We start from the raw sequence: 27,749 nt of genomic DNA on the forward strand, positions 1-27,749 counted from the left end.
ATAAATAAGCTACGCTTCAGAGTAACGGCACTTGCCCATACTGTGGATTAGAATCATGGTTGCCAGTTATCTGAAGCTTTATATCAAATCACAGGAAACACTTTTCCACCCTCCACAAATGTTTAAACAGTTCGCGACAGAGCAAACCCCCTAACGCCGAACCTAACGCCGAACCTAATGCTGAGGAAGTCGCACTTTTGAATTATGACGATCTGCAGTTGCGTCTGCCCTGCATAAGCATCAATATGGCGGCGCCCAAAACAATGTCGGGGAACAAAGTTGCGGAACCCCCTCACGCGAGAGTTCCACAACTAAGATAATCGAATAAAGTTGTTTCAATCCCACAACTACGTCATCAAGCTTTTCGAAGCCAAGACTGAAAGAAATAGTCCCCTTTTATCCACGCATTTTCACCGCGACAAAGAAGCATCTGAATCAGTGGCGGTCTGTGCGAGATCTACAAGGGCCAAACTAGGACCAGTACGCCTCTGCAAAGTTTTGAACATTCCAGCCTGATATCATTTCCTGACCCTTTAAGGCGGCGGTCCCATGGCCTCAACCATAATAATACCGGTGGCAGCTGTGCTAACGCTCCTGTTTGCGGTGCAAATGTCGCGCCTGAGCGCGTACCACGTATTTCGTTTTCTTTTGCAAATAAATTGCCAATTCATCATCACTCTTTTGGTGTAGAATGTGATATGCATTTTCTAAAACTTAACGTACAATAAGAAGACAAAAAGTGCAAGTTTTAATATTTTCAAAGGCATACCTCCATGCATTCCAGGTTTCTAGACTTGTAATGCACCCAAGGCACGTTCTTATTTTTTTATTGAATGAAAGAAGGACTCGTCTAACTCCGTGAATGCGTATTTTTTCTAATTAGCACACCAACATTTTTTTTTATGTATTCAAAAAGAGCCTTTTTTATGTTATTTTGAAGTGTCGTAACTTAGTTTCATGTCATAAGTCAGCCACGAAATTTAAGGGAATGCTCCTGGTAAACATAGGAACGCAGCGTAAAAAAATATTAGAGGTGCAACTCCAGCAGTTTGTTTTGTAAGCACCACTTGGGGGGGGGGGGGGGGGGGGGATGGATTGTGATAAAATTTCTAAGAATTCCTCTCACGCGTTTTGGGGTTTCTCAAATAGCGTTCTGACACCTAATTTCTTTTTTCTTTTAATTGTATACTAGAGGAACTAGGCTGGTTCTCTGTAAGGCTGGTTTTGTTGTATTTATATTCAAATTTATTAAAAAAATAAATCGTGGGATTATTTTCAAGCTCGACTTTGTACGCAAGAAACCGGTTTCAGAGAAGAGGACAGCTATCTAAACAACGATTCGTTAATTAGAGCTTTTCCCTTTCTAATTAAAATCACTTTCTATGATTGTGATCTGTTTAAATCATACTAATTGTCTTAAACATTAAAAATGACTTATGTCGTAGCAGACGGCGCGCCCTTGCGCCATCTTTTGAAAGGTGGATGAATTTCGAGGTTAAGAAGTTCAGGAAAATTGGCGCTGATTCTGTTCCTGACGCATAGGAATCTCGTCTCAAATATGTTCTCGCGCTTCTTCCGTGTTCTTGCAGTGAATGAAAGTTGTCTTGCTAGGAAAAGAACGAGAAGAGCGTCACAAGAGTCACGAGCCAGTTTTCGAAAACATTTAGTGCCTATGAATAAGATATTCAATGCTGCCCGACAACACCACAAAATGTGCAAATATTGAACTACATATGATAACGACGATGTAGTGGAATTCATTTTCCTTCACTTAAGACAGTGGTTCTCAACCATTGAGGTCTGGCGGACCCCTGTGGGTCGGCAGAGATGATGGAGGACCCCGTTTGTGATGAGGGGAAGGGAAAGGTAGTGGTTAATTATTATAATGATTTAATAAATGAATATAACTAAGGGATAATGTGGAAGAGACTTCTCTCATTGACATACAGACGAGAAAACTCACCAGATAATTGGAACGTTCCTTCTTAATCTGAAAAAAGACGATTTTCATTGCCGGGCTTTACTAATAAGGCAGGGCTTCGCGGACCCCCATTTGAGAACCACTGACTTAAGATGAAACAACAGCCATCTTTTTTAATGTTCCAGCTTTCCAACCGCGCCAGTTCTGTTTTGTTCGCCATCGTGCAGGGATTTAAGATTTTCATTTTAACGTTACTCTACTCGTAGACAACTTACCCTGATTGTTATGTTCAAACCACAGTGACTAGGCCTCACTGTAATTCAACCAACAGTCAGTCATCGTGACTAAAATCTGAGGCTTAGGAAAAGGGTCTAAAAAAAACCTTTCCCATGAAGTGCGCTATCAAAAGCGTTGCACATGGGTGAAAACCTCCCTAGGCAGTCTTTCTTAGGATTAATATTTATTTCATTTATTGAATTAAGAATAATTAATATCAAACAATCAACTTTCATGATGTTGGTTTAACAATGCAACGACTCCAAGCTTCCACTTTGCGCTTTACACCAACCACGACTCTTGCCCTTTAGAACTAATGATAAGCAGCCAGGGCCGACTTGCTAGAAGCAGCGTCTCAGTAGAGATTGGGGGAAAGAAAGCACTGCCAAAGCCAGCGCATGAGCTCAGCGGGACTCAAGCCGCGTCTCAAGACGCTCGCGCGCCCCACCCTTTGCACTGCTTTCATTCACTCCGTGTCAGCTGAGACGCTGTTCTAGCAAGCAGGCACAGGATCAAAACTCATGAAGTTTCCTCGCGCTTCCCCTTTCTTTATAGGAGTCCCCGCAATCAGCATTGCGAAATAAAATTAAGCGAGATGCTCAGTGCTGCCCTGCTATGTTCTTCTATGACAGGGCTAGAGAGCGGTTTTCCTTGCGGCTTTCACTCGCGCCTCGGAGCAATGGAACTTCTTTAGCCGCGTGGGGGTGCGACCGTATACCATGCCCAACACCGCCTCAGCCATCCTGAACAACAGTTCCCCGACCAATGCGAATGACAATGAGTACAATTATACTTCCTTGAAATAACTGTAGTGAGCCGATTCAAATGAGTTTCAGAGGGGATCGGTGGCCGAGTGGTCTAGCGCACACCAGCTCGGAGCACGTGGAGCGAAAGCTCGCGCTGCAGAACCCAGGGATCCTGGGTTCGAGCCCCACCCCTGCCCGTTTCGATCTGGATGAGCATCGTACCGGGGTGCGGTCGTGTATCACTACTGCGTGGTGCACGTTAAAGACCCCAGGCTAGCGGCTGTACCGCGCTGGCTAAATTTCTCATCTACAGCTGGGAGACTCGTCGCCCCTGTGAGGCAGACCAAGTTCTAGGCTGTATAAACACACACACAACCCAATTTTAAATAAGTTTCACCTTACGATAATTAAATGCGTGTCAAACCAAACTTGTTTCTTGAGAACACGAAGAGAAAGAGGCGTCCGCATAAGTCCCTGCTGGCAGCCGGCCTCATAAGCTGTGGCTCTAATTACTCTAGAAACTTGTCCAACTGAAACCCGGGGCAAAGATGACAACACGGTGAGGAGGAGGTGCCTCTCAAAAGGAATTAAAGCGCTGTAGGTGCGGTAGGGTTACAGCGACCCCTCCGAGCTGCCTCCGCAGGGAGAAACTACTCCCCGTGCAAAGGCCGTAAGATCGCGCCTGTTCACTTTAGCCCGGCCATTGTTCTTTCAACCACTGAACTAGGCAAGCGCATGTTAATTAGCACTTTTAGCTTCAAACCTAAACACGTCAGGAGAAAAACGCCGAGGGAAAGCCTGCGCTGCAGAACCCTGGAATTATCGACCCAAACAACGCCGCCGTCCATTTCGATCAGGATGAGCATCGTACCGGCGTGCTAAATTTCTCACCCACGTCGGAGAAACTGGGTGCATCTTAGTATACTTTAATTTTTACTGCCTAAATATCTTAAAATCAACTACTTACGGTGTATTTGCTCAAACGTTTCCTACACAGAAATAAGCAGACGTTATCGCGTTTCGAAGTCACTTGCGCCAGATCGCGAATGTTTGCTAATCCCCGTACCACGCCCCTTCACCGAGAGTTGGGGATGGTCCCACCGTTCCGGTGAGAAACTAATATGGCGTCGAACGAAAATTCGATGTTGTATATAAAAGTAATGGTGGAAGTTTGAAGTCGTCGCCTTCTTGCACCAACAGCGACAAGGTTGGCAGTCTGATATTGGGTTTAATTTTTTCCTTTTTTGACATAAATAGGGGCACCGTCGGACTGTTAACTTCGACATTGTTTGTTGCGAAAGTAGCGACTTCAAGCATTCACCATGCTTTTCACAAACACCAACAAACTAATCGAACGCATCGTTCGACGCCATCTTCCTTTACATGCCGCCACCATGTTTCGGAACATGCCGCCACCATGTTTCGGAACATGCTGCCGCCATGTTCCGAAACCACCAATGCTGCAAACCTTGAACTACATATGATAGCGACGACGAAGTGGAATTTATTTCCCTTTACTAAATAAATTCCAGGCTTCCTTTCCTTTCAACACTTTTCTCTCTTTCCCTTTACTCCAAGATAATAAACCGTTTTTTATTGTTTTTTTTTTTTATGGTTTCAATTCCTCAACAACGCCGGTTCTAATCTGTCCGCCATCGTGCGGGGATTCTTCAGCTTTCAAGCTTAAGGTACGTTTATACTCCAACGTAACGTCCACGGGAGGGGCGTAGCGCAGCGCGCTCAGATACTGATTGGTCGCAGGTATCGACTTTCTGGTTGCCGGCCAATGAAAGGCGCGCGTTCTGCGCCACGCTGCGTTCACTGCGCTCAACGGAGTATAAACAGCCCTCCACTCTACTCGTAGACGACTCGCGGAGAGTGTTATGTCTAAAACGCAGTGACTGGGCGCCACGGTGAGTAAAGAAAGCCAGTCATCGTGGCTCACATTCGGCGCTCAGAAGAAGGGTAGAATGAACCGCTTTCCCGCGACGTGCACTAAGGATAGGCCAAACGCTCATTGTGCCGTTTTCCTGCTGAATAATTTTTGTTTCTTTGATTTAAATAACAGCAGTTTCGCATTTATAACAGCAATTGCTTCGCGGCAACTTGACCCTCTAAATCTTGCAAGCGCTGCTTGGTGCTCCATTGAAAATACTATTAAAAAGAAATATCTCGCTGGGTGACTAATTCAATAAACGTTTTCTGAAACTGACCCTCACAGGCATGCCGGTTTGGTAGCTCTTTTAGAACACTATTTCTTTGAGTTTATAAACCTCAGCTGGAGTGAGAAAAGTGAAGGATTACTAGTAACCCATTACTCAAAGAAGTATTTGTATTACAGAATCGTTACAGCTCAAGAGATGTAATGGAGGCGTTACAAACAGTCTATAAAATTTAATTGACTACAAGTAACTTGTAACGCGTTGCGAATAAGTTAGCCCGCTATAAGCACTGCGCGACCTCCGAAAAGGCCCAAAAGGCCCTAATAGGGCCTTCTCGTAGATCCTAAACTGCGGAATGGAAGCCTAGCGAACGTGTGCTCAATCTGCACTCAATGTTATTGCACGAGCCCCAACTAGTTCCCGCTAGCCTCCCATAGCTTTTGTGGATGGCCTAAAGATCTCTAAGGGTGATTCTTCTCGATATTTTTAGTTGCCAGGTCTCTCGTGCTGCAAAATAATTGTAGACAGAAACTGCGGTGCTCGACATCGAGTCTGATAATTTCAAGCCAAATCGGATTATTTAAATCAGACATTACAAGACGGCGTTTCTTACCGGTTTCAATGTTCAACATAGCCTTGTATCTCCTGTTTACACTGAGTCAATTGAACCTGAACACCCATTAAGTTTATAGGTCTTTAGAGACTTATTATTATTTTTATATCGAAATTATCGTCAGGACAGCGTGCATATACCTTCGTGTGGTCTACGGTTCGTTGTCATTTGAAAAGAGAAGACGGTCTACGGTGTTTTGCCATTTGAACGTGAACGTGCAGATGGCCACAGGAACATGAAAACACACTAAACTTTGGATGATCCAGACCGCTGGGCGGTTCTCCCGTGTATATGCTGTAAAAGTAGAAGTAAATATTTGAACAACAAGTGTGAGTTAATAATAAAAATAATCTTTATTTCCAGACATGCATGTGTCTGAGGGAATGCGGCAAAAGAACACAAAAAAAAAAAAAAATTCGGACCAGCCAGAATAGACTGCTTACGTGTGGGAATGCGAAAGCATTAAAGTCCCTTTGGTGAAATGTTTTCGATTTATGTTTTAGACATGCATTAAAGTTCTTTCTGCTGATTCGGTGTGTTACGCGCGGGAGGCAGCGCGCTCATTTCATACACTTATTTTGCGGCGCCCGCTCCTTCCCACTGGCTGCACCGTCACATGCCCAATGACTCACGTCAGTCAAATGGCTGCGACGTGACGTGTGCAATGACGCACGTACTAGGCACACCTTTAGTCACCCAGAAGCGTGGAGCCGCCGTGGCTTCTGGGAAGTGAGTCCGTCCCGCACCCCGGAGGCCCGGGCTGGATTCCCACCCTGACCGAAATGTACCAAAGTGTATTTCCAAAACCATTAATTTTTTGTTTGTTTACAGGAGCCTCCCTGAGAAATTTGACCTGAATCCGAACACTTTTTACGTATTTTGCTTTGCGCCGTCGGCCATTTTTGGTACCATCGCTCGGTCACGCCGCCGACAACGCCGGACTTTGGCGTAATGGGGGAAATATTATTTTCGCAATAAAAAGATTTCTGACGAAACCACCGGCCCCTTCTTACAGCAGTCAACAATGCGCCGGACCAATGGATCATAAAAAGCAATTATACAAAAAATATTCAACTTTACATTAGCTAAGCATCGTAATCGCACTAATTAATATCAACGTAATCAAAAGTTTCAAACAGAAATCATTCTAATCGACATTATTGAGATCATATTCATGAGCATATATTGTCAGCGTTAATGTAAAACTCTCCATTTCTGTGGCATTCAAACAGAAAATATATATAGATACACGAAATACATTGCTATATTCTTTCAACATCAAATTACCAATAAAATTAATTAACATTAAATATCAAAAGCTCTACAAAAAAAATCTAAATCTGCTATTCACTTGCGGAACAATATTTAAATTTAACTCGCTGGGGCTAAAAAATACGCTTCTATTCTTTCCTTGAATATGCAGATTCTTCGACTTTGGCGTACTATTTTAACAATATCGGGGTCGTTATTTATAAGGTCAGATAATTGGTAATTAAGTTTATTCAAACAATCATCAAAAGGATGAGTAAATGATAAGTTATAAAAAAAGGCCTCTCGGAACACCCGCCTTGAAAAATAAATTCTGCTATTGTTTGTTTTATCATAAATCAAAAGGCAGTCAAAGACTACCAGGTACACAAGCACAAACACGCATGCTAAAAGCGCATGACCGACCATGTAGTATGGTTGGCGCTCGATTGACTTAACTGGTGACAACAAACGCACTAAGGGACGTCGGGCTCTGCGATGTAGTGTTTTTCGGCTCTGCTTGATTGGCCTTATGACCTCTTATGTCGCCTGCGCTCTGACTTACAGTGAAAAGAATTTCAACGTCTATTTTGTGCAAAATCTCTTTTGTTCACAAAATGCTGACCAGTCATGTCTTATATATGTTCTTTATCGTTTGATAACATTCTTCACTGATTGATTATGTTTTTAATTCTTGAATAGTTAAAATGACAGCTACTGGCTCGTGAGCCTCTAATGCCCGTGTCCCACTAGAGCGCCAGACAGAGACAAAAGACAGCGACAAGCCTCAAGCCCATGCGGCATGCTCGGGATGGTACCTTTGGCAGGCGTTTAGTCGTTTGGTGCTCGTGAAGTAAGCGCGAGCGATTGCAAGCCTGCCAAAGCCACCCTCGCGTGCATGATGATCGTGTTTGAGCATATCCTCTTTTATTCTACAGCCTCTCAAATCGCAAAAGACTCTGGTTTGAGGCTTGTCGTTGTCTTTTGTTTCTGCATGTCGCTCTAGTGGGACACGGGCATAACGAAATCGCTTTGCCAACCCTGCAGAGCGGAACAAAGCTAGTATCGAAGAACAAAATTTTTGCCCAACTTGGCACTCTCGCTCGGGTAGATGAGCTATACTTTCTTTCACCTTATGTCGTACCGCAGCTAAGGCTAGACGCGCGAGCTCATAGCGTTGTCAGCTGCCCTTGATGCACGAGAGCATGTGCCGCCGAGATGTGCCCTTGAGCAGGGAGCTCGCGCTTGTAGTCTTTCCTGCAGTGCAACACAACGTGAAACAGAATATAGCTGGGCTCCGCTTCTGGGCACTTCTAGCATCACTGGCACGTTTGCTGGCAGATGTGTCAGCGAGAGCACGCTCTGAGCGCTGAACGTGCACGGGTGAGCAGCAGAAAGGAGGGAATTAAGAGCAGAGGAGGAACATCACTGCCACGAGCCAGTTTTCTGCCCACATGGATGTGTGCCGCCATCTATACTCTGTTTCACCTTATGATGTACCGCAGGAAAGGCTACAAGCGCGAGCTCCTTGCTCTAGGGCACATCTCGGTGGCACAAGCTCTCGTGCGTTAAGAGTAGCTCCGAACGCTATGAGCTCGCGCTTCTAGCCTTGTCTGCGGTACAACATAAGGTGAAACGGAGTATTAGCGCCGAGATGTTTCGGTGGCGCCCTCTTATGGTTTCCCTCCATGACGTCACGACTGGTATTCGCCTCGCCGTGACGTCACCAGCTGTTATTCTGGCTACTTACCATGGGGTGCAACGACGAGTTCGATAGTGTTTTTAAAAAGCACAGTAGAAGCTAGGAGCCATCGCAATCCGAAATTAACACCGTCAAAGTTGGTAATCTGACAGTGCTCATATGACCATGGTTTGGCCAATCGTTGAAAGCTAACCGGAGCGACGCTTTTGGTCGAGCACATCGCTAATAGTGGTTGAACTAATGGCTTGTTCAACATGGCCGCCGTGGGACCGCCGCCTTAAGCTGAGGCTAAAAGCTCCGCCTTCAGCGCGAGCTTGCTGGCTTCCGCAGTGCTTTGGTTGCGCGTGACTGCGCGTTCACATTTGTGTCATGAAGGGCAGAAAGCCCGCGCTGAAGGCGGAGCTTCTAGTCTCAGCTTAAGGGTGAACGAAGTATAGTGAAATTTAGTTCCAGGGTCACGCGTAGTTTCACTGTACTCGCTCCGCGGCTCGCGTGAAAGCACTGTGGGTTTGTGCCCTGTTTTTTCTCCTTCATTCTTCTGCGCTTCCTAATCATCATGAACCTCTACCAAGTAGCCCAGCTTTTAACCCTGGAGGATAGGTTCGTCGCCGAATGTTTTTCGCTGGTGAGACTGCCGCTCTGCGATGTCGGCGATACAGGTCAGACGACGAACAACTGCTCTGTCGTCGATCGTTTGTCGGCGTTTGTCAGTCATGTTCGTCGCTACAATTGGACAGTGTCGACGACACACAACATTATCTTCTTGCCGGATAAAAATGGGTGCTTTTTGCTCTAGTGGGACAAGGCTATAAGAGATCCGTGAAGATGGGAATGATTGATAATTGGATTGCATACACAGTGCCAAAGACACTTAAATTGGCGAGGAACGGCTTCAGTTCGACGATGCTCCAAGGTGATCTTGGTGGACTTCTTTAGAACGACCCTTTCAAACTTCGAAGATTTGTATGAACCGAAATGGCGATGGCCATGGCAAAGGAGACACATTAGCCAATCGCCTCGCGATATTTTTGTAACTAGTCTATGTTAGTATATGTTGGTGTCCGTCTATAGCAGGCAAGGAAGGCAATGGCGCTACTTTCCCAGCATCCAGTGATCTTAACTTAACCTAACCTACACTCAATCCAACCAAACCTAAATTTACTAAACTTTGCCTGACCTAACCTAATCTGGGTTTGCACTCACCTGTTCGTGAAAGGCCGAGTTTGTCAGCTCGAGCGTAGGGAATTTTTGTTAAAATATATGTATTTGTATTTGTGTGAAGGATTTTTTCGCGACGTAACCTAGAAAGAGATACAGAATTAATTAAGCCCCTGGTATCCCACGCGAAGCGGTTCTTGTGTAGAAACCAACCTTAATTAACCAAAGAGGGAGCAGGGTGAGTGCGGGATAAAGTAGAAAATGTAAAAGAATAGTAACAGTACGTGAAAGAGGACTAATTCGTACACGATTCCTACGTTAACGTGCCGAGACAAAGAAGTAGAACAGTAGCAGTGAACCCACAGAAAAGTGGACACAATGGCTTTGTGTGTCCTCTCCTACAATTGGTCTTTATTCGTTTGTCGTTTTTCCTTGTCGCTTTTACGTATTAAGACACACGATGGTCAATTGACGTCTTCTTTCCCCTTGAGTTAGGTCGAACTCTAACCAGACCTTTTAGTTCTTTTTTTTTTTTTTCTCATTGCTCGCCAAAGTCGGTGACCTCCTCGCGAAGTAATGCTCGAGTGCGCTTCAAGTTAATGGAGTCTTCGGCTGTCGAATGATACGTGCTAACGTGCGGGCGAAATGTCGTCTGCACTCGCTGCGAAAACGGTATACTGTTGAGACCGGTTATAACCAAGTCAACGGGAATCGGAAATCACTTCGCTACGTCCGCTATTTCGTTATAACCGACTTCGGTTATAACGAAGTACTAAAGGGAAAAGGAAATCGTGATCGCTTCGCTGTAGCCGCTATTTCGTTATAACCGACTTCGTTATAACCGGTCTCGTCAGTAGATCGGGGAAAGCGCCAGGAGGCAATACCAACTTGAAAACAAGGCCTGCGCACGACGTCATCGTTAGTCGATCTCCGACTCCGCCCAAGTGGCAAACACGCAGAAGTTTGACGAGAGACGCCGCAAAGTGGCAGTGGCGTCCCTCTTGGTGTCGCCGCCTGCTATCGCGTCGCGCTCGCTGTGAGGCGCTGCGAGACGAACTGGTGGCGATGCTAGGCGGCGCCACGTGTATACACTAGTGATGACCATAGCCGTATATATAGAGAGAGTTTGGCCATACATTGGGAAGTATAGGAGGCAAATGAGGAGACGCCTTGGGTCGAAAGCGGGCTGGGCTTGTTCCAGCGTGTCTTCAGAAATTCGAATGTGGCCAACCAGAAGGCGGAAGTAATACCCTGGCGGTGGTTGCGAGAAACAAAATTAATAAGCGCGTCGGAGTAACTCCCGCTGACTAAAAATATGGTGCACGTGATTTTTCGATCACGTTCACGCAAAATAAAAATCTAGCAGAACGATCTACGTGGTTCGTATAGACCTTTTCATCCTCCTCCGCATGGGCGCTGCCATCTTGGAATCACGTGACGCGGCAGCCATTAGGTTGCTTCAAGTTGCTGCTCCGCTCTCCCCTCTGCGCCTTGGCGGATGCGTTGTATTGGTTGTAATCGTGTTTTTCGTCGCGTTTCGCCGCGCTTTCTTGCCTTACTTCGGAAACTGTAGCCCGATATGTCTACTTGACGACTAGGACATCACGAGTGTTCAAAGTTCCTTATGACAACTGAGGTTTGTTTACTAATAGTGGTGGAACATTCTCAGTAAGAAACGCGTATATTTATATCGTGCATTTAGGATTGGAAGGCGTCAAGAATAGTCAGCGCCAAGGAGACTCTCTGTATTTCCAGAAAGTATCGTTCTTTGTATTTATAATATATCGAAATCTGTTCCTTTTGATTATCTGAGGAAACTCACGGAGGAGATAGACAACAAACGTTTAACTTTCATTTTACCGCAGGCTAGAAGTACTGCTACGTCAACATCAGGCAATTTGTTTGTTCATAATAGCACACCTACATGCGGATGAGGTTCTCAACCTTTTTTTTTTTTCTTTTTTTTTTTTTGCAACGTAGTCGTTCGGTTGGTCGGTTTACTTATGAAGTTTAAGAAAATGTATACCGTGCTCGCTCCCGTTTCGACAGTCATTTAAGTGATTTATTGATTATATTTAGATAACCAGGTGGGACTTCCCGCGTAAGAAACTGCCACGACAACAGTAGCGAGTTTTGGAATAGCGTGCACAAATAACGTTGTTTCTATTTGCTAATCCAGAACGCGGTTTGGGTTCGGGATATGCGCAATAATGACGACCCTTTTTTTGTGTGTACGCTGTTTTAATTATTGCCAGTATCTAAAATTCGCAATATTTAAAGCCGAAAAAAAAAAGAAGCCATTTGCATAACAATTACTTTTGTCCAGGATTGTCGATTGCGAATAGGGCTTTACTTTTGGTGGCTGGCGACGCCGAAATTTACAGAGCGAATCTGTGCAAACAAAGAAATATTTGTTCACACAGGTCTGTGAAGTGTTGCCTAGCGCTAGAATTCAGCCAAACTTTCCGAGGTTTTTCTCCTACTGCAGCCTTTCATTTTATTCGGCCAATTTTACGGAAGACATATGTCAGATTTAATTTGACGGGCCTGTCACTTATATCATATCTTGAGTACGCAAATGTTCCTATAAAAATAATTTATTTCCAAGTATTAATATCGCGAAATGCTGCTTATGAGTAATTTGGCAGGGTTGATAATATAAGAAATTTTCTACTCGGCCTGTCAAAACATGCTCAGGTACCGAATTAAAAAAAAAAAAAGGCCGAGACGATGCTACTTGTTTATATAAATTATCTGCGTCATTACACGATACGTTTTTAGTTTGCGAAGTTCGCTAAAGGTTGGGTGTCTTCAAAAACCAAACAGTGAATAGTAAACTTGCGAGTTCATCTGTTCTGGCTGATTCAGCACATTGCTAATCAAGCTGTCGATATGCTTCTTTATATTCACGTGTTAGTCTCTTCATTAGTTTGTTTTTCTGGAAACTGGTGGTCAGCGGGCACGGCCGTAGACGATGGTAATCTTCCCTGTACATCAGTCAGGCGTTTCGGAATCGACCATAATCAGATCCATCAAAAAAGTTGGTAAAAAAAAGCCCGCAATTTAGGGTCAACTACACCTCGTCGTCCTCAAAGTGGCTCAATACCACTGTTTCATTTGTAGTGTGCTACAAGGAAAATAATCGTATCACTAAATTACGCAAAAAGAACGTAAAACAGCAACATAGCCGCGTTCACGTTGAAACCGAAACCAACCAAATTGAAGCAACCTAATGGCGCCGAGTGCGTCAGCGCCCTCTATCCGCCGGTGAGGCAACTACAAAAATGAAACACCAACTCATGTTTACAAACAAATCGGAGCGCCCCTAGCGGACGCCACCGGAGCCGCGCATGCGCGGTGGATGGTGGGCAAGAAGCCCGCCGTCGCCCATAAACAAACCATTGAATTGCGTTGTTGTTGGCGTCGGTGGGAGTCCCCGTGCTCTTTTTCGCGTTGGAATTGTTGATTCTACGTCCTCCTAACAATGTCTGACTACTTGAGCGGCTTCAGCAAAACTATCGAGGCAAAACTCTGCGTGAATAATGTGACGTGCCGCGATTCATTTCACGTGGACACCGCAGAATGGGCGCTAAAGCCTGACTCCCACGATGAGATTCTGCTCGCTATTTTCAGTCGCGACGTCGCTCGGACTGCAAAAGCGTGGGCCGTAGCTGAGATGGTGGACATCGATACTGAAAACCGCAAGTAGAATCGGGTATTACAAGTCGGTGATGGCCACTGGTAACAATGATCAACAACTTCTTGTATCTGTTTGCACTTAGCCGACTTACCCCAACCAACCTTCAAAAGTGTTTTGAGGCCTGCACTTAGTTCTTATCGCAATTACCGGGTCAACGTTTGGTTTACGAGCCGCTGTCGTTTGAACGAGCTGACGACAAAAAGCAGCCAAGTTTGAAAGAGCAGACGACAGTTCGAACGCACGCGCAATGGAGTACGGGCAAGAAGCACCGCGTCCCGCGTCAACAAACCATTCGAATGTCAAGTTGTCGGCGTCTGTGTGAGTCTGCATACTCTTTTTCGCGTTGGAGTTGTCGATTCTACGTCCTCATCGCAATGTCTTACCACTTGAATCGCCTGAGCGAAATTATCAAGGCTCGTTACGCCGCTAAACTTTCCGTAAATAATTTGACGTGCGGCTATTCATTCGTATGAACGCTGCAGAATGGACGCCAAAACCATGATGAGATTCTTGTAGCTATTTTCGGTCGCGACGTCGCTCGTGCTGCAGAAGTGTAAAAGGTAGCGGCGATGATCGACGTCGATACTGAAAATCGGAAGCGGGAACAGACCAAGCGTAACAAGTCGGTGATGGCCACCGGTACCAATAATTAACATCTTGTATCTACTGTTTACACCGAGCCTACTTAAGCCTTTTGAGGCCTGCAATTACTTCTTATTGCAATCACCGGGTCAAAGTTTGGTCTACGGGCCGCTTTTGTTTGAACGAGCAGACGACAAAAAGCAGACAACTTTGAAAGAGCAGACGAAAGTTCGAACGATCAGGCCGCCGTGTGAATTTGAAGACGCACTGAACCCGTGGGTGGTCCGGACAACTCGGGGGTTTTCTCTCGTTCATGTTGGAACGAAGCAAATACATCTGGCGACCACAAATTGTGGCCCGCACACGCAATCGTAGTTCGACAGCGTCTGGTTTGCCCTTTTCACGGCTACTATCCACGTTCTCGGACGAACGGGGGGTGCAAAAACATATGAAAACTGATCTTCAAACCTTTCCAGACTCTCTTGGTAAAGCCAGTAAAGCCCCCATCGCAGCATTTTGACGAGAAGGCAGGTTTTTTGTCTCGCTTCTTCCAAAGGAACACAGGAATGCATGTCTGGCACGGCGACTTCTGCCCACCGCCCCAGACCGGAAGTGCGTCCGGCGCGCCACCACCGCGGCGTGACGTAGGAGAGTTGAGTTGGTGTATACGCCCGGCGCCGAGAGCCGAGAATTCGCCGTTCGATTGGTCGTACTCCATCTGAGCATTACAGAGCTCGAGCGGAACATTCGATTCTTTCATCTTTTTGCATGATCAAAATCAAAATATATGAGGTGCACCATATTTTCAACCATGAAAAGTTTCTACATTTATTTCTTACGCGCTTAATAAAATTGTTTTTCGCTACCACCGCTAGGGGATTATTTTCGGCTTCTGGTTGGCCAAAAGAGCATGTCATGCCCTCTTTCTACGTCTGGTGCGTGCCCTGGCTCGACCCGCGCCTCCCACTGACCAAACTCTCTATATATACGCCTCTGCTAAAGGCGTTCGGAGGAAAAGTGTTGAAGGAGGCGCAGCTCCAGTCTTCTATGTGATTTGCTGGAGGACGACGTCCTCCGAGTCGGGCCACTCGGGCGTCTTGGTGCTGGCAGAGCGCGTCGCCGAATTCCCGAGGGCTTCCTCTTAGTGCGGGACAACTCCTCCGTCCAACGACGCGGTCATGCAGAACAGAGAGACAGAACTGCAAGCGTGCCGTGTTTGTCCGTTAATGACCTACGGACGAAGTCTTCCACTGGTGATGTTCCGAGGTTGGGGCCCAAGGGAGCCGGGGCTGTTGTTTTCGTCGTTGTGTCGCTTTTGTTGTCTTGTTGTGTTGCTGGTTCTCACTATATCCTCCTCGAAATCCCCCCCCCCCCCCCCCCAAAAAAAAAAAAAGAAAAAAAAAGGCGGACAATATTCTGCGGTGTTTGAACATCTAACGACTAATTAGCTTTGCGTTTTGCTTTAGGCTGTTGTGGAGATTGATGGTGCCGAAAGCGGTGGTCGACTACGTAGTTTCAGACAAGAAGTAAGCGATCACATCTATAGTTGATGCAAGTCTAAGAGTACTCAGTTATACCAGCGACTTTAACGTGCAAACAGAGCATCTCCTGCATGCGACAAGAAGCACCACCTTGCATACGGGAGGTGGGAGGGAAGATGCTAACATAGATGAGCGCGCTGAGCAATTTTTTTCTAGTCAGTAAAGGTATTATTTAGCCGTACATAGAAACCCACCCCTCATACATTTTAAATTTACCACCTGCTCCGCCTCACTCAGTAAACAATCTTCAAATAATTACCTGGCTTCTTGCGGCCCTTGAACTGCTGCCAGCTTACAGATCGTACCGTGGTGATAGTAACGCTGGGGAATGAAGCGAGCGACCCTTCTCGGCCGCTCAGAACAGTCAGCGATCGCCACATCTCCTCTTCAAGCCCACCTGATTGCGGCTTGAGAATGGTCTTTTTTTCATTTCTTCTTGCCACCTAGTTCACACAAAAGTGGGGTAGCCGTGAAATGGATGGACAAATCCCGTCACGTGGGAGCAGCCACCTTTTGGAGAGGAGATGCAAAGGTCGCGCTCCTAGCGGTGTTCGTCTCCAATCACTGTCATGTACACGATCGATGGAGATGACGTACAGAATTCAGTCCACGAGCCTTGTGTTAGGTAAACACAAAAGCACGTGAAAAAGACGCTGGTCAAAGCGCTCCTACGGTTCGATCTCCTCACTAATAGGAAGTGGGATGACTGGAGATGGCAAGACGAGATAGAAGTAGGTTTAGTAGTGGTGGGAATCTTGCGATTAAATATTTAGGGCGACTAACTCAGACGCAACGCGTTTTCTTTTTTTTTTTTTTTTTTTGCAATATCTGTTTTCTGTTGGTTTTGGTTCAGATCCCACTCTTGAAAAGAGTCCAATGGCCTTCTGTGCTCCGTCTGAAGTGCGAGCAGACAGCTTCGATTGCCGCTCCCCGCTGTTCACACGATTGTGCAGGAAAGGCACGTTCAGACGCAAGTAGTTCTCGCGGAATGTTCGCAGTTTCGATCACCTGTTTTCTTCTTCGGCGTTTCTGCGCAAGTTTGCGAGTCGTAGATGAGGAACATAAAATATAGACACGTGAGAGCGACAAAAGATGAGTAACGGTCTTAAGTCGAGCTAGATGGTTTGTTGTTTTTTGTGGACAGCTTGAGAAATTAAAACGAATACACGGGATAATAATATCCTACCATTTTGTATTTGCACGAGTTCTTGCACTGCAGCAGTCCACATTAAAAAAATGCTGAACCAAGCATTTCAGTGTCCATAATAAGTGGCGCACGATCTTTCCATGAGCCAGCAGCCGCCGGTGTACTCGAGCACGTGCAAGAAAATTGACATGATACATTCACGCTCAGTATGACAGTGAAATGTATGCGCTCCCGGCAAGGAAAAATAAAGACAGGCTTTTCACCTTCTCGACTGCAAGCTACGTGCTTTTTAGACCAATTAATCGCCTATCTTTTACACCAGACCCCACTGTGGAGGTGTAAAGCCTGTATTTATTCTCCTTTTCCCCAGAGCCCGTACATTTCACTGTCAGTTTAAACGTGAATGGAGGACTATAGCGTTAGTTTCGTTGCGTGTTCAAACACACCGGGGGCTGCTAGCTGGTGAAAAGATCGTGCGCCACTTATTACGAACACTGAAATGTTTGTTTCAACAATTCTTTAAGTGGACCGTAAAATGATTTGTCGACTTTTTCCTTCTTGGCTTTATTCCTCAACTCAAAAGCGAAATGAGAAGTTACGTGGTCGTGATTTGGCACCGGAGGGGATGCGTCTAAGCTTCCACCTTGCTTTTTAAGCACACCATAGAACTCAATCGATGAGTGCCGTCACGGTACCACTGGTGCACAAACGCGAATTCCGATATTCGTCGACGGATTGATTGTTGACGAGTGCATGCGTTCGACTTACACACTGCTCGTGTCCACCGCGTGAGCTGGACTAGGCTGACGTCCTTGGGCACCGCGGATGCACCATAGTGAAGAGGCAGAGTACAACCGTGAGCGATATGAAGGTGAACAGCCCTCTTCTTGTTTTTGACGCTCCTGCGAGTTTTGGAACAAGCTCTGTTCTAGAAAAGGGCTAGAACGCAAAGTTTAGAGCCCCAAGCCACGTACCATTTGAGACGTTGAGTGTTAATGTAGCTTTCGGGAGCCGTAAAACAGGCAAGATACCAGGTAAGGTGTTCACCTTCGTATTGCCGGCGGGTGTAGGTTCAAAGGAAAAGGGGTACGATATAGACGCTTTTCAGCAGCTGTGCATGGGCGCCGCCAAAAGCGACCTTCAGTTTTTGTTTCTTCTTATTACATTTACTTCACTTCATCATAACCAGAGCAGGGCAGGTTATTGATATTTTAGGTTGTACTGCGTCCTTCTCCAGAGCATTGGCCTCTGTGGAGGCTTGTCAGCGCTCGCTTCAGTGGCTCGGCATATGGAAAAGACAAGAGAAGGCCAGCAATGGCGGCTGTAATTTTGCGTTTGTGTAAAGCGTCTATAGACCGCTACATTTTCACATTTTGGTACCGAAAAGCAGGCTTCCTACGCTCGTGTACTACTTTTATTTCATCGCAATACACGATATGCGATTAGTAAAATCCCACCTTGTATCAGCGGAAAATTCATTTCATTGTCCCTTTAACAGACGACACAACTTACCTCCATGTTCGGCCTCTCGACAGGTCAGCGTATATCAGAATTCAGGGCCGGCATGCTATGCTCCGTTCACCCTTAAGCTGAGACTAGAAGCTTCGCCTTCAGCGCGAGCTTTCTTTCCTTGCTAGCACAGGTATGAACGCGCAGGCACGCGCAACCAAAGTACTGCGGAAGCCAGCCAGCTCGCGCCGAATGCAGCGCTTCTAACGGAGTATAGAAACTGTGTTTTAGCTGAGACTGCGGAAGAAAGACCACTGCCAAATCCAGTGCACGAGCTGAGCGGGACTGGAACAGCGTCTCAAGACGCTTGCGCGCCCCAGCCTTTGCAGTGGCACGGCAATGGTTTCTTACAACCAGTCTCAGATGAGGCGTTGTTGTAGATGGTTGGTCCTGGGATCGGTTCCTACGGTAAGCTATCTCAAAGTAACTTCCTTTGCCGTTGGTCTTGAACTTCTCCGCTCCAATCGATCGCGTGGAAAATAGTTTAGCATGTTTAAAAAAACAGGCAACAAATCTATGATTGAAATGTGCAAGATTGAGCGAATACATATAAAAAATCAATGCGTAGATTTTAAGTAGTTAAATTGCTAACTATCACTTTTTTTATTTCTAACAAGACATCCGACGCTGTCGGCAACCTTATTCTGAAGGAATAATATCTTACTTTCGAGTGTCCGTTCTTTAAAAGTATTCACATTTATGGTTGCAACAAGCTAGATACGCGTTATCACAAATTCGTCCGAGCAGTACCTATCGCATCGTCGGTGAAAAGGATCATACACCATCTTTCAAGGCAGTGACATAACTAGCGAATAACAAAGTTAAGAGAAATATTTGGACGCGCGCAATCTGACCGCTCACAATTAGCGTTTGAAAGCTTCGCAGGCAACATGCAGTAAACATAAATAATGGGCAATGCAGGGCGTCCTTTCCATCCGGCCGTAATGTTTGTCGTTACTTCAACTAAACAGGCATTTCTCGGCAGCAAACCGCCCTTGTAATATTTACAGCGTTTTCCGAGCAGGAAAGTAGTTGCAGAAACGAAGCCGGTACATAAAACATTCACAACCACGCACAGGACCACTCGACGTTTGGGGAAAAAACTTGGCTTCACCCCTGTTTATTTATTTTCTGTCCTTGGCACGCAAGATCTATTAAATGAGCTAGCACTCGGGTCGGGGCGAATGAGTCAGGGTCCCCAAAAGTACTGAGTCCAGTGAATCATTTAGACGCACTTGTTGGGATTTTGTTCGGGCGAATCAAGGCTAATGCATACGAACGAGCAACATTGTACACCCTCAGTGTGCTTGGTACTTGCACTTCCCCGCAGCGAACTTGGGACGCCATTCTTTCGAGTTTCTGCTGGCGGAGGGGCAGATTGCCAACGGCTCTCGTGGGCGTGGCTGGTACACCTGATCCTTTGGAGTTGTTAAGGCCGGTTCACACACTTCCGACCGCCTACGGTTGTGTCTCTTAGAACCTCCTAAATCTTCTACTATAAAGGAACAGCCTGACTTCATCAACCGTGTAGACGTGGAACACTTTCGGTTTCCAATGTTTTCTATTTCTTTCGCGCACGAATCTTTCTTTTTTTTTTCTTGGCTCAAAACACTTTTTGACAATGTTATAAGCAATCATCGCGAATAAATAGTGTGTAAATTTGATCTCGCAGACACCGCCAAACCTTCAGTTTGGTGATATGCAGTACCGGGTTCGCCTCATAGATAGCACCAACATGACAGTGGGTTCTCTCGCCGTAAGAGATCACGAGAACTCGTTTCTAAGCGGACGCAAGTAGGTGAGCGGGCCTTTCCAGCGTTCTACTGTTCGCCCTCGTGCTCTGATTGCGTGAATTAAAACATAAGTCACCTATTACATACCAGAGTGCATCTGGTGGCAGTAAATACCGCTGAGAAAATGGCAGTGAGCCTACGTTTTACCGCTTGGAAAGCCATTCCAACACCGAGACAGATCGTTCGCGTGAGGCTTTACTATTCGCCTCGAGACCCAGATTAAATTTAGGGGAAGCTTGCTCTTTTTTATCCATGGTTCTCTATGAGGCACGTGGTGATACCCTGGCATCTTACCCAAATGGATCCGAGTTAATGCGGCGGGTCGTGTTACGTGACAACACATATCGAAAAGCGCTGAACGCGGGTAAGTTTTGGAACACCAAGGTACCAAACCCTCACCCTGGAGTAAGATGGAGTAAATTTTGAAACACGGCCCCTCAGTCCGCAATGCTGGTGGAGACAAAGTATCCACACTAACGGCACAGAGCCCGAGCCCTTCTTCGCAGTTGATTCCAGTTCACGAGCGCTGCATTGACACCTCCCATAGGGAGTATTCACTGGGGGCCATAGATGTGTGCGCTAATGCAGAGCGCGTGCTAAAGGCCAGCATCCACAGTTCTTTTGCAACGTGCATTCCGCACCATCAAGGTTGCGGGTCTTAAGGCTTATTCACACGATGCATATTTTCAACGCGCCACAGTTTAGCGAAACCAAGATTTCGCGAAATCGGCCTGTTCACACGTGGAGTTTGACGCGCGAAACCTGCGACGTATTGACTCGCGAGAATTTCGCCAAACCTTGTCATCTGCAACGGGAATACCAAGCGTTTCTCATCAAAATGATATGAAGCACGCACATTGTGAAGAGACAGTCTGTTTTATTAATACCACTCAATGAACTTCGTCAGAGTCGGCTCACTGGGTTTACTAGTCCTGCCAAACCCGGTAAAGACCTCGAACGTCAAAGAACAGGCAGATGATCTCGAAGCATTTCGGACATTTTTGCACCGCTAATAAAGTTATTCCCAGTCACCAGGTTTATATCAGGTGCTTGTACTCGTCGCGACTATTGATGAATCTGCACCGCGCCACCAACCTGTACCGTAGGCGCCGTTCTCACACCTGCAACCGAGTAGGACCAAGACTCGTCGCCCGTACGCACCGCTCCTCCGCTTGTCGCTCGCCATGTTTGGTTATTCTCTTTCGGCTTTGGCTCGGATACAGAATCGGCCGAAAATCAGACTCCTCCAACAGCTCGCTTCTCCTCGAAGGTCAGACGTCATAGCAAAGTCGAGCGGCCATTGGCAGCGCCCGCGTTTCTCCTTCGGGTGATGGACAGGCCTCGGTGAGGTTTCAGCGAAAAATTGCTCCAGAAGCGAGGAAGACGCGCCACTTTTTTCGGAGGTGCGCCACTTTTTCGGTCGCGTTCGGACGGGGAATCTGTTTCCAGAAACCTAGTTTCGCGACACAAGATTCGCCAACAAGATGCATCGTGCGAATAGACCTTTAGCAGCCTATTGATGTGAGCTCGTTCTGAGCATGCGCTGTAAACAGCACCCACTAATATGGCGTCCAATGAAAACTCCCTTTCGCTTCGGCCTCGCGTCCGTATCATACGTTTTGTTTCAAGTAAAGGCCGCTGCGCACACTTGCGTTTGAGAGCGTTTGAGTGCGTTTGACTGAATGCGCAGAGGAACGAAAGCGAGTCACCGGCGCATCTGTGCTTCGTATGAAGCGTGGAATACAATTCAAGGTATAGTATATGGCGTGCGACATAAGAATCAGGGATGTCCTGGTTTCGCGCATTTGTAACGCAGTCAGCCGCACTCAAACGCTCTCAAACGCCATATACCTATGCGGAGGGCAAGTTCGTCTGCTCCTTGCGCAGGGGGTAGCGGTGACGTCAGAACGCCGAGCCCTGATTGGCTGATCGAGCCCCCCTATCTGAGCGTCGTCTGCTGCTTTGCAACGTCGTCTGCTCGCAACGTCGTCTGCGTCTGTCTTACGTTTCCTGCGACTTTCGGAAGTGCAGAGGCCAGATTCACGAAACGATCATTACGCCAAAAATGTGCGTAAGACAAAACTTAAGAACAAATTCGTATTCACGAAACGAAATTTTTGTAAGTTTTGCGCAGGTTACGGCGAAATCCTACGACAGCTCCGAAGCTGTCTTGCGCACTTCTTGCGATCAAGTCAGCATGGCCGACAGCGTCGCGGTCGCGACGACCCACGGACGTTTATTTTTCTACGTGAGCTTCTCACGCGTCCTGACTTCAAGCAGCAAAAAAAAAAGTAAAAATTACTTGAAACAGAGCACGACGAACAAGAACGCTGGATCCACAGACACCGGGGAAAAGCTCCAACGGCGACGATTCCACCGAACGCGACCAAACGAGCTGGGCAGTTAGGCCTAGCAGGCACTCCGCTACTCGGCGACCGTCTGCCCACGACCGGCTGACGTGCTGAATGGAATATGCCCCCGCGCGACCCTTGTGAACCCTTCCCGTGTTATACTTTGATCGCTGACCTCAATTTTAGATTAAGAGGTCAATTTCTTCCTCTTGTTATCTCCTTGTTTCCCGAGGCAACGGTGACTCTCGCCGGTGAAAAAGCGGCGAATTTCCGACAGACGCAGGAAAGGTAAAGCAGCCATCGCTTTGACTAGCAGACGTAAAGCAGACGACGTTAACTGCGCCAACCCGCCGGCGCCGTTAAAGATTGAGGGGTCTCGCCGCACACGAATGGAGGTAAAAAGTATTTGGGAGGGAACTTGCGGACACTAAGCAAACAAACCTCGGCGCCCCGGGACACCTCGCCAGTGAGTCCTTTGACTTCCCTCCTTGATGCGCGTCTGCTAGTTGTTAGACGAAAACAACGTACCCCTCGAGTTATTTCGTCTGCCCTCCCTTAAAGGCCAAGTCGAGTTCGCTCCGAAAGTCGCAGGAAAGGTAAGACGGACGCAGACGATGTTGCGAGCAGACGACGTTGCACGACGTTGCAAAGGAGCAGACGACGCTCAATAGGGGGTCGCGATCAGCCAATCAGGACTCGGCGTTCTGACGTCACCGCTACTTCGTTTCTCATGCGCAGAAGACGAAAATGAGCCCACTTGCGAGGCGTATTGATATATTACCCAAGCATCAAGGAAAACGCAGAGATTGGTGTTCCACGCGCCACACGTGCTGGCCTTAACAGTAGTAAATTTTCGAGAGCAAATACCTAAAGCAAATAGCATCTTGCACGCGCGTTCGTCAACGCTTTATTTTAGTTATTTACTTGGAATCTTTTATATGGGGAAAGCGTGCGCGTGTGGCGCGTGGAACACAATCCCCGCATTCTCCTTGATGCTTGGGTAATATTTCAATATGTCTATTTGTGTAAAACAGAGCGTGGTTCTGCTTTTTGCCACATGATCCGTGCCTATCGAATCTCAAGGCGAATAGACACTGAATCAAAGTGTCGTTGTCGGTTCATTCTTACAGAGTGCTGGAAGAGCGCGCAATCAACAAGTACAGAAAAGGGAGTCGACAGGACAGGTGACCAACATCAATTAAACGTTCATTCAAACTATGGGGAACGAAGAAAACAACGTCATAATGTCGCCAACACGTGCTCAAAGATTGAAAATTCTTTCTCGCGTAAATTAACCAGCCATTGGCTTAAGCATTTATCCTCCCCCTCCATTGTTATCTCGTAAGTTGCCAAAAATTATCTGGCAGTCTTATCAGCCCCCTCCCCCAAAATCGCGATGTTGTCGAATTTTGGCTTACAACTGCTGGGCCCACAGTGCAAAGAAAAGTGGCCCCCCTGGGGTTGACCGGAGCGATATAGAAAGTTCACTGGCTGCGCCATTAACACAGCGGCCGGTTTGACCGATCCACACTCTTCTACAGCTCAGGGTAGTACATACACCACCCCAACAGGTCACTCCACATACTTGTTTGTGCCATTTACTGCAAAGTTTTGAGCACGTGTTGAGACGATTATGGCGTCGTTGCTTTCTTCGTTTAACGTGGTTTCGATATATGTTTAGTTAAAGTCGAGCTCCTGTCGTGTCCTTTTTTATTGCGCGCTTTTAGAACTTTATAGCCACTGACGGGGTGTGAGTGGAACGTAACACGTTACTTGTACTTACTTCCTTTTTGTAACGACGTAGAAACCTAGGTAATCTTTTTAAAGCAAGTAATCTTTTGTTACATTTTGATGAGTAAACAATTAACAGTCTTTCTGTTTCATTACTTTTTGAAGGGGATGTGTACAATCCATGTACCCGTCCTAGTTCTCACCCCAGCTGGCACCTGTAATTTGCACGATAAAACTCGAGCTCGACCATAAACAAATGTGCACAAGGTATGTCAGTATAGACGCAGTTATCCCCAAATGAACGCGCTAAACAAAAAAAGGGATTATTAACGACCGAAAATATTATAAGCGGCTACTGCTTCATAAAACCCATTCATTCGGAGTGACTAGAAAGAAATACTTTTAAGCTGAGGTGACGCGTTCGTTCCGAATTGCAGTAAAGGTAAAGTACTTAGTTTCGCTTTGAGCTAGCAACAAGTAATTGTATTTAGTTACTTCATTTCAGTAACCTGTACGAGCCTTTTTGCGTTCTTTTACGCTTAAATTATTTCGTGTCTGACTAGTTACCGATTCCGAACAAGAAACTGAGAAATGTTTGACGTATATTACGTAGTCATGGGGATATATCGTTCTACCAAAGGCCCTTTATAATGACCCAATGTCACTAGAGCGACAGAGGGCGAATGTTCGGTTCCAATAAACAAAGTTAGTTCCTGGCGATCACAAAATAACTTTCTAGCAGTACAACGTTTTCACTAACATAATAGTAATAGTAAGCATATCAATACCAAGAATTACTCTTTATTCTGAAAAGCGAGTAGCTCATACCGAGAAAGCCCGAGGCGCCTCATCTCGTTACAATGAATATGATGCTCTTATGTGGTCACCTAATGTGAAAGTAAACTTTCTTACGCGGTAAATTTGCCGTGTCTAAAAAGAAGAGGCCATATCCAACCCAGAGACAGACAATGTTTCGTTTTGTTTTTCCCCTTATATTGTCGTTTTCTTAATGAATTATCTGGTTTGGAGCGTGGGCCTCCAGGCAGCGTAGAGTTTCATCAAGATCCTAATGATGATGTAACCTGGTCTGCCTCGGACCGACGAAGCAGTAAACATTCGGGGCCACTGCTCTCGTTAAACCCTTTAAACAAAATTAAGACGAAAAAAAAAAATAAACATAGAAAACTAGACAAAAAGAAGCAAAGCTTAGCTTTAATCGCGGAAACTCCCGGAGGGCATTACGAGAGCCGAAACTTTGGGAACAGCGCTTACAAAAGGTTTTACGACTTCATGGGCAGGATTCGCGGCAGCGTTGGCTCAAAACTGCAGTCGCGCCGGGAAAAGATACCGACGACACAGTTTTAAACGCAACACTGTTTCTTCACCAGTGAACTGCGGTATGTATAATTTCAGACAAGAGAAACGAAATATAAATATATTCCTTTTAAATAATAGTGATCTTTGTTCAAACCTCAGGGGTATGCGACTCCACAAAAAGGCCATTGGCCTATACCTGAAGCATGTAATACAATGCCGCACTACAAAAAAAAAAATATATATAAAAAGAAAAAAACGCGCGCGCACACACAGACATGCACTCAAACGCGCGCACACAGAAAAAGAAAAAAAAAAAGAAGAGGAGGGGAACGTGGGGAGGGTAGGTATTGTTGTTGGACGCGACCTGAAGCCTGCTTGCTGCATGCCTCGATGTCTTGCTGCTCGAGGGCCAAAGCGCTACAGCCCTCGGCCTCAGAGAGTTTGGCTCAACTAAAGGCCACAGTACCACTGGTCATACATCGTGCAGAAAACACGATGTTCTCCGCAAACATGACGTGAGAATTATCTACGGATACGCATGTTCGAAGCAGGTTTGCTTCTATGCTTGGGAGATCTCTGCGGGCAGTTTTATAGGACCAACGTGACAGGCAGGAGCATCACGCAAGAAAGAAAACGCGTCTCAAACAGCGTCTGGAGACTGTCTGGATGGCCGCATAGATGGTTATGGCTATACCCTTTTTGACGGGCGGTGGCTTGCGCCACCTAGCATATGTATGATGCATTAGCAGTGTCACTGCGGCCTATATTATTTCCCCGCTGCCTGTTTTTGGGATTGGAGCGTTCTTAACGGCTGCGTGGTATCTGATTGACTGTGGCGCAAGATGCTCGAAACTTGTGAGTCACGCTCCGATGTGTCAGTTAGAATAGAAGTGCCCACTGCCAGACGAGGCGACCTCATGTCGGTTCAGTCAACGCGGTGGCTGCAAGAGCATATCGTGCTCTTTTCCCGATTCTTTTAGTCGAACCTATGGCATTTTTTATGCTAGTGAGTGCACTTAGCTGCTCTCGATGCTTTGTGTTGGGTTGCTTTCCCGTGCGTAGGTTTTAATGGACCTTTTTCTCGGCAATCCTCCGCGCTAGCGTACACCGTCTCCCCTGACTATTACTTTCTGCTCTTGCCATTTTCCGAGGGCGCCGTTTCGTACAATGACCAGTATCGTGAGCACCATTCTTTGCGCGTATTTAATTTTTTTCCAAGATTCTTCTTTTTTCTTTTTTTAACATCGGTGCTTTGGAACACAAAAAGTTACGAAACCCGAAATAATGGCACAATGCAAATGTGTTCTGGCGGGCGGAGGATCGTAGGGCTGCCCATTTGTAGTTAGCACACAACCCTCTAGTCGACGCTCATTATTCGAAAAAAAGATTCATTACATAGTGTCCCAACCAGGAAACTATGTAATCAATCTGTTTTCGAGTAATGAATCTTCCCGACCGGGAAACTGCGTAATGAACCTACTATGTTTTTGTTTTTCTTGTTTTTCTTTTTTCTTTCTGTGCTTAGCTGCTTTGGGGTCATCACTATCGTGTAGGACGCGTGCTAGAAACCACAGGAAATGATGCAGCTCTCCTCCAAAACTAGCTCACTGCGTGCTTCTTACGGGAAGCGACATTTTTGGGTCGTAGGCTGACAGAGAACACTTTGAGAACTAAATGGCGACATACAGCAACCGTATGAATAAGAGGACGCGATATTCTTGTGTACAAATGGGCTTTGACAGGTATGTTTACTGCCTTTATCTATTAATAACGATGCGCAGCAGGTAGGAACGTTAGGTGAACCCCCGATTTTCTCTCTGGACAAACGGCATTTATCGCTGTACAAACATCTATAAAACCGGCATTACTTTGATGTTTACGAGAACTTAATTTGCGAGAACTAAAAAAATAACCACTTTTGTTAATGATAATCACGTGCTGGTTGTTGGAAATATAATACCCAATTCACACGGCAGCGTAAACGTAGGTTTAGCGAATGTCCCTTAACTGAAGGTACCTAGTAAACGGCGGTCTAAATCACACGAAAAATAAACGGAGCACTTTGAGTTGATGTCGATTGCATTCGTGCTAAACCGCGACAGGAGGACATGATAAACAATTATTCATCGAAATTGGTTTGACGCGCAGTTTTTGATTTATGTGTGTGAAATATCACATTTAAAGCCGAAATATTATTTCTGTCTGCTTTTGCGCACTTTCCTTTTTTCTCTAAGTCTAAGGGCACACCAAAA

Source organism: Ixodes scapularis, unplaced genomic scaffold (genome assembly GCF_016920785.2).
Source record: "Ixodes scapularis isolate PalLabHiFi unplaced genomic scaffold, ASM1692078v2 PGA_scaffold13__105_contigs__length_92229423, whole genome shotgun sequence".
Taxonomy (NCBI): Eukaryota; Metazoa; Arthropoda; class Arachnida; order Ixodida; family Ixodidae; genus Ixodes; species Ixodes scapularis.